We start from the raw sequence: 8,741 nt of genomic DNA on the forward strand, positions 1-8,741 counted from the left end.
ATGGATGGCATTGTTCCAAAACTACTAACTAATCGATATTGTCCGATCGCAGACAGGTACAAGCGATATAAAAACACTCGATAACATGCTAAAAAATTAATGATACATCAGTTCCTGGTATCAGACAAGCCAGTTGAACAACAAGTCATCAATAGTTCAGTGACATCGTGGAAAAAAGAGTTACACACTTGTCGTTGGCGGCACTACATAATATAAGTGTTACATCTAGAAGATTCTCTTGTTTGCCTGACATCACATGACAGTACATGAACTGGTCTGCATGTAGGCTTGCAACCGTGGGGACATACATATTCTAAACATATATATATATATATATATATATATACCATTGAAATTATATTGAGTTAGAAGTGAGGATCACATACTTCTAATCATGTATACGTTGAATCTCTTTGGACTGTTTCAAAGATCATAAGTTTCGTTTAATTATGTGATTGAAAGAGCACTAATTCATCAACATGTTTTCAACTTAAAAAACATATTCTTTTCTGAAGATTGTTGTTTGTTTTTCACTAACTTTTTTTTTCAATTCTGCATGTATGTTTGTCTTCCTGTCATTTATCTCACCGTCATTGTGCTGTCGCTATCCACAATACAAGGCTAACAAAATATATATGCAGATATCTAACATTTAGTCTAGTCAAAACCCAGGGTGTGTTTAAATCGGTTGACATGTTTACAAACCATGCTAAAAACTAGTTCTCCTTATTGCGTGTAATTTACTTACATAAATAAGGCTAACAAACAACAGTAAATTACAATACCCGCCCCCTCCCCCAGTGATGTACGTAACTTAATGATAAAAATAACGTCAACGGCACACATGAAAACATACAATATTTGTGATGGCATTCAAGTGATGGGCTACCCAGGCATAAATAACATGTTACCACCTGTGAACAATCCCTGGTCATTGCATGTGCAGGCAAATATAGAGCGTATTTATTAAATTAACTATTTTTTCTGAAAATAAATGTTATTTTGGTTTGGTTTCAAACTATGGAGGTGGGGGCGATGAAGGCCAGGGATATGTACAGAAAACCTTGTGCCTATCTATATTTTCCCATTTCTATCGCGTCGTGGCGCCCTTTAAAATTAACTGTTGATGCATTTCATCAAAATGCATATTAGGGGAAATCCCCGTTAACGTTATCTACGTTGACATATACAAGGGTCACATTCCAACACACTTCAGTCTCCACTTAAAGCGGCGTATGCCTCCTCTAAGTATCATTGCCAGCAAAGCACAACTTTACTGATAATGTCGACCACTGATAGTATGTATAGTGTATATATTATGTGTACCACTCAGACTTATTTAGCAACCCTCAAGTGTAGATCCGGCAACTGGTCTTTCTATAAGACTACCATGATAATATATACGATGAAAGAAAACATAAATAGTTACACGGATAAACAAGACTAAATTATACATGTATAAATCCAACATTTTACAATTTAAAAGTTATCACCTTCTTGTATCGTGGTTGGACGTTTCAGTAATGAATTCAAAACATGTTGTATCCTCAAAATCAATTTTCAAACATTTGAAAATATTGTTAATATTCTAACGATTATGATTGTTACCACATCACCAATTTCTTAAAAACTTCAATAATTTAGCTGTTCTATTATTTATTTATTTATTTATTTATTTATTTATTTATTTATTTATTTAGTTATTTATTTATTTATTTATTTATTTATTTATTTATTTATCGATTTTAGCTAATTTATTTATCTCTTTAATTCATTATTTACCCACTTCATACATTTATTTATTCACAGTGCTGATATTAGCCCAGGATGTAGATATGGTCAGTATCTACAAAACTTATATTATACATTAATAGCAATAATGCCAATAAGATTGGAAATATAACTTAGAATGAACCAGTGTCGAATTGTTTATGTGTGATACACTTTAACTATGAAAGAGAAACATGGACTACCTGGATTTAGTTGTATTTTTGTTTTTAGTATGGCACATTTAATGAGGCAAAGCAGATGAGAATATAACACAGGGCATTCTCTCCAACGTCTACGATAACACTGTTGGTTTATCTATTAAATTGTTACGTTAAATCCATTAAACTGACGTTGGGAACCAATACTAAAACGATAACGACGTTTAACTAGGGATTCGACATTTATGCATAATTTAATATTAACATATACAAAATGCACCTAGAATTGATACACTTGGTAAACCCCCCTCTGTTAGTAATCAAACACGATTTGACTGAATTTTAGACAAAAAGACTTAATAATAACGTTTTATTTTTACCAAAATGACGAGTTTTGTTATGTCACCTGGCTAGAGATTATAGATATAAATGTAAAAACAGAACAAAAATTAAAAAAAATAAAAAAAAATAATGTTCATATTCGACTATTTAAGTTGACTGTGTTGGAAGTTATATAGTCTTAAAACATATTATTGTTGATACATATATAATAACGTCATCACTATAATTTGCAATATTGGGAAAATTATTCAGCCATCCTGATGAACTATATAAAAAGTCATTTTCTCCTGTACACTTAATTAACTTGCGAATTGAAAAGTGTACGAAATATAGACCACATATGGTACAGGCACAAATAGGGAGCTTGTAATCCAGACTGAGCATGCTCAGACGCAAAGGACTGTGGATCTGGAGCTACTGATAAAATTAACCTCCCACAATGGTAAGGGTAACTATGAATTGATTTGTGGTTACAAACAATGCATCAAGATTGTTTTCAATACTATTGACTAGTAATGATGATCAAATTTCTCATGATGCAACATCAACATAGTGGGTTTGCAAAGTTCCCTATATGGAACAGATAATGAGTATAAGCTAAAATTGTAGTCCTGAAAAAGTTGTTATTTTAAATCAGCGGAAACTACCTTGTCAGGCAGACAAAGTTCGACACAGATACAACAAAGCCACACTCATTAGCATTGACCGTAAATTTACAACTTGCGAATGTCTTGATATAATGTGTATTCAATATAAATACATATCGTAGGTGCCAATTAATGCGTTATAATAACAAAATATCACATCGAGAATTTAGTCAAAAATCATGATTTGCGGGGTTTTATACAACGGGAACTTCCGTGTTGCCGTCACACGATGACGACAGGCCCACCATCGTGAATGCGTATGTAAATATTGAAATATTGAAGTATCAACTTAAACCATCTTGAACGGAACAGAAATATAAATTTATTCAAGGAAAATGCATGAAAAGTCTGAATATTTTTTTCTATGATAAGCTATGTAAGAATGAATACATCCCAGCAATTTCTAATTTAAGTTGCTGGGTTGATGTCAATAATTTTGAGAGAAATATAGAAATTGATGCTTTACACACATTGACGTTTTATCAATGTATGTCGCACGGTGGCGCCCTTTCGATCTAGCTAACCGACCGAGCTAACATTATGCAAATTTGGGGAAATACCCGTTCTTGTTATCTACGAACATTTCGCATTCCAGGGCACTCAAGTTACGAGTGTAAATGAGATAAACCTTAAAGGTAAGAGATTTCAATCTGTGGAACAATAACACTACTAACTTTTCTCTATGTTGTTTCTCAACAAATTATAGATTCAATGGCTTACTTGTAAGTAAGACCAACATTTTTTCTGCCTATCTATTGTAACATTCCATTCAACCACACTAAATACTGATAAATTAAAGTAAAATAACTCTACTATGTTACTTTCATAGTTTACTGTCCCACTGTAGTGGCGCTCTTTAAAGTTAACTGTTATCTACGTTGACATATACAAGGGTCACATTCCAACACACTTCAGTCTCCACTTAAAGCGACGTATGCCTCCTCTAAGTCCTCATTGCCAGCAATGCACAACTCTACTGATAATGTCCACCACTGATAGTATGTATAGTGTCCATTCTATTGGTACTTCTCACCTTTATTTAACAACCCCCAAGTGTCGATCCCGGCAAAATGTTCTTGCTATAAGACTACCTTGATAATATACACAATGACAGAATACATACATAGTTACACAATAAATAAGAATAAATTACATATCGATAAATCCAACATTTTATAATTTAAAAGTTATCACCTTCTTGTCGTTGGACGTTGTAGTCATGAATTTAAAATATGTCATCTTCTCATCAAAATCCGAAGGTTGGAAATATTGTTAATATACTAATGCTTATGCTGATAATGATAATAAAGTCATGAATTTAAAATATGTCATCTTCTCATCAAAATCCGAAGGTTGGAAATATTGTTAATATACTAATGCTTATGCTGATAATAATAATAATGTTGGGTTCTTATATAGCGCTTTCCCACACCGTGCTCAAAGCGCTTTACAATTATTACCCTTGGCTCGGATCAGAACGGCACAACGGCCCTTTAGTCTTCCTCAACTCCCCGGGGAGCATACAATCCATTGCAGCCATTTCAGCGCATAGGATTAAAGCCTTCACATTGCAACCTACATCCTACCAGGTCCCCAATCATACAGCTGGGTGGACTGAGGCACAGTCGTGGTACAAATCTTGCCCAAGGACTTTAGCCATTCAGAAACAAACAGCAGGCAGCGACAGGACTCGAACCTGCAACCTGTAGATCCCAAGCCGGTCACGCTAACCATTCACCCATCATGGCCACACCATCAATTTCTTTGAAACTAAAATTATTTTTATTTATTTATTTATTTATTAATTAATTAATTAATTAATTAATTAATTAATTAATTAATTAATTAATTAATTAATTAATTAATTAATTAATTAATTAATTAATTAATTAATTAATTAATTAATTAATTAATGTATTTATTTATTTATTTATTTATTTATTTATATATATATATATATATTTATTTATTTATTTATTTATTTATCTGTCTGTCTGTCTGTCTGTCTGTCTGTCTGTCTGTCTGTCTGTCTGTCTGTCTGTCTGTCTGTTTGTTTGTTTGTTTATTTATATGTATTTTATTTATCTAATTCACTGATTTATTTGCAGTGTCCATATTTGCCCAGGATGTAGATATGATCATTATCTCCAAAAGTATAGTCTAGATTGCCACCAATAATACTTATAAGGTAATATTACTAATGCCTATGAGATTGGAAATATAATTTAGAATGTACCAGTTGGATTTATGTTTGTGTCTTACACACTCACCCTGAAAAGTGAAACATGGATGACCTGGATTTAGTAGTATTTTATTGTTAGCATGGGTCGTTCAATGAGACGAAGCAGATGAGAATATAACACTATGATACTGGTAATGTTGTATCTTTAAAACTGTTCTTTTATTAAAATCCACGGTGAAACCGACATTATTGGGATTGTTTTCGCCAGAATGTCGTTGGAGAGGAGGGGGGGGGGTGGTAAGTTTGAAAGTAGGCCAAGGTATAAATGAACTTGTTACTGTCACAAGAAAAGGTGCAAACACAACTAAAAACAAACTCACTCAATGAAGTGGCAGCATATGTGAATACGAGTTGACGGACAGTGTCTCTGTGATGGCTAACAGTCCATAAGATTGTAGACTTGTACAGTTTCATTGGTGCTTACTAAGTGAGTCGACTCCAGTTCATTGCATTGGAAAGCAGTCCTGTTAACTGGAATGGAGCATAAAGCGTCATGCGACAATAAGGATTGGACAAAGAGGAGTAAAATTGAATAACTTATATACAAAACATCATGTCAAACTCTAAACAAATACTGAGCTGCAGATTGTTTACCGATAGTATTGAACTAGAATATAATTCAGTTGAAAATGTGTTGATACACAGAAGACGACTAATATACATATAATGTAACTGTTAATATTGCTGCCTGGGCTCATTCTCCGTCGAGCCCTAGGCCAGTGGAAACGGAACTGTATTTAAAAAAGGACATTAAGTAGAGTTAGTTTTATCATTGTATTATCCATGTTGTGTGATTCAATCTTCAATATAGAACAGTGTGTAGACGTGTAATGTTGTTGTTGTTGTTGTTGTTGTTGTTGTTGTTTTTTTTTTTTTTTTTTTTTTTTTTTTTTTTTTTTGTGCTTGGAATTGCTCCCAGCGATTTTCTGTTATGCAGACGTGTAATGTTGCGGATTCAGCAATGCGTGTAGGGTGGCAGACATAGAATTGAATATCTGAACTACACACAGGTCACTGGTTAGTCGCACTGCTGGCATGTAGATGTCATATACTAAATATATATACTGATACTTATAAACTAATAACACAGAATTACTTAATACGTGTGACTCTTCTTACAATGCTTCTATGCCTGTAGTGTTTATTTGTTTGTATGCCTATGTGTTTGTAATTATGTTGCCATCCAATCTCCGTTTGTCTGTCTCTGACAATCAATTTGTATGTATGTATGTATGTCTGTATGTATGTATGTATGTATGTATGTATGTATGTATGTATGTATGTATGTATGTATGTATGTATGTCTGTCTGTCTGTCTGTCTGTCTGTCTGTCTGTCTGTCTCTCCTGTCTAGTGACAGTCGAACGAAGGAAATCGTAATAACTATTCTCCAACACTCTAATTCTAATCTCTAATTCATTTGTCCGATTTCAACGAGTTTACGTATCGTTAATATTTTGGATTTTTTCTTGTGTTCAAAACGTAACAATAGAAATCGTATATCATAGCGATCAACAAACTTCAAACTATTGATCCGATCAAAGCCTTGCTCAATTATATTCTATCGACATACTATATGTTTACATCACTCGTCACGCTAATTCTCGGTATTCAGTCCCATTCACCAGTAAAGAGGCTGGCAAGACTGATAATTACAATACCCACCCTATATGTAAACATACAAGTTTGAAAATGATGGATAATCTGAACGATTGATGAGATTAAATATCGATTATACTTCGAACTAACTGACATAAGAATTGCCCTGGAGAAAAGTGTATCATCTGATCAAGAAATGATTGACAGGTAGCTATTGTCTCTCTTCTCCAAAGTTACTAATAGCTCGGTGGCGGTATGGCTATATTTTTAACAAAGTTATATAAAGTGGGTCAATTGAAGAGTGTCATATTCCCCCATGTACCCTTGTAGCCTTGGTGAAGTCTATACCAGACACAATACAATTTACATGAGCAACGAATCCAGTTAAAAATTAGACATCTACAGGCACAGGTAGGTATTTCTGTGATCGGAAAGGAAAGACTAAAATGTGATGAACTGTTCAAGAATCATTGATTATTTCAAATATAACAATTCTATAAAAGTTGGATTAATATGTGAAACAAGAACATGAACGAAATCATATACTTGACATTGGAGGTGCTGAGTCATTGTTACGTTTTCAGCAACTCGAAGTAACGTGACTGATAACAAGTATCAATATATTTACCTTGCTATACTAAGTGTTTATTTTTTCACGAGTAATAGTACAGTTACATTTTACCCCACCCGTTCCTATACTCGATAAACCAATTTTATTCTGTCCTAGATTTACATTAAACGTATTATTAATGAGCATATCAATGAATGTTTAAGAATCAAACGGTTCACAGTTCCATCGTCGGTCACAGTACACCCCACCACTCCCCACACCACTCAACGTTTTACCAAACACACACTGCACTGCTTTCAAATGATATATCATATTTAGATTATCTCATGCAATAGCGTCATAAGTATACAGCATTACTGATAATGGAGGTGATTAGATAGAGACGTTCGGTTCCACACTCAGGGGATAATTGTTAAGCAAGTCAAGTTTATGAATACATTACACGTATAAATAAGCTGTTGAGAAAAAAATATGTCTGTTTTTATTTTTATTTTCGACATAATGAGATCCCTGCCATTGTTAGTCAATAGAAATGGTGGAAACGTTTAGACATGTTCGGACATAAACAAAACATTTATTGCCCGTTGGTTATCGGTGTGCTGACAGAAAAATAAATACTAACTGGTTTCATCTTTAAATTGCACGGGTAGGACAACATCCCAATCAAAATTTTCTTTTACTGTCAGGTAAGGGCATGTTTATTACATCCATGGATTGATGGATGGATGGATGGATGGATGAATGGATGGATGGATGGATGGATGGTTGAATCGATGGGTGGATGGACAGATGGGATTGTGGGAGGATGGATGTGTGGCTGGTTAGACGGATGGATGAACGGGTGGATCGATGGACGGACAGATAGACAGACAGACAGACAGACAGACAGACAGACAGACAGACAGACAGACAGATATATGAAAAGTTTTTCAACTTGTATGGATTTCATTTGGTTAGAGCTTACATTCTTACCTAGAAAGTAGGTTTATTTAGCTGTCTGTGTGCTTTATATACTCTGGAATACAAGCATAACTACATTTCTACAAGATGATTCCATTCATCTATAGAACTGTTATACTGTGATGAACTACAAATAAAATAAATCTGCCACATTAATTCCCCTCCTGTTAGTTCAGTGTTACGTTTTGTTATCGTCAGAGGTTTACGATCATGATTCTTATCCTTTTCGTAAACAAGGCTGTCATATTTAGCTTTAACTCAACTTTGTCGATTATACCACATCTATTTATGATTTTAACGCCCTTTGGTTGTAATTACATGACCAAAATACCTGATTTAACGTAAAATTAATAAACACAGTACTGTGTATTACTGATAACCAGAACGGTTGTAGTTTAAGCCACCGAACATTATTTTTATTTAAAAAAAATAAGAAATTATTTTCCTCTTGAT

This window comes from Glandiceps talaboti, chromosome 9 (genome assembly GCF_964340395.1).
Source record: "Glandiceps talaboti chromosome 9, keGlaTala1.1, whole genome shotgun sequence".
Taxonomy (NCBI): Eukaryota; Metazoa; Hemichordata; class Enteropneusta; family Spengelidae; genus Glandiceps; species Glandiceps talaboti.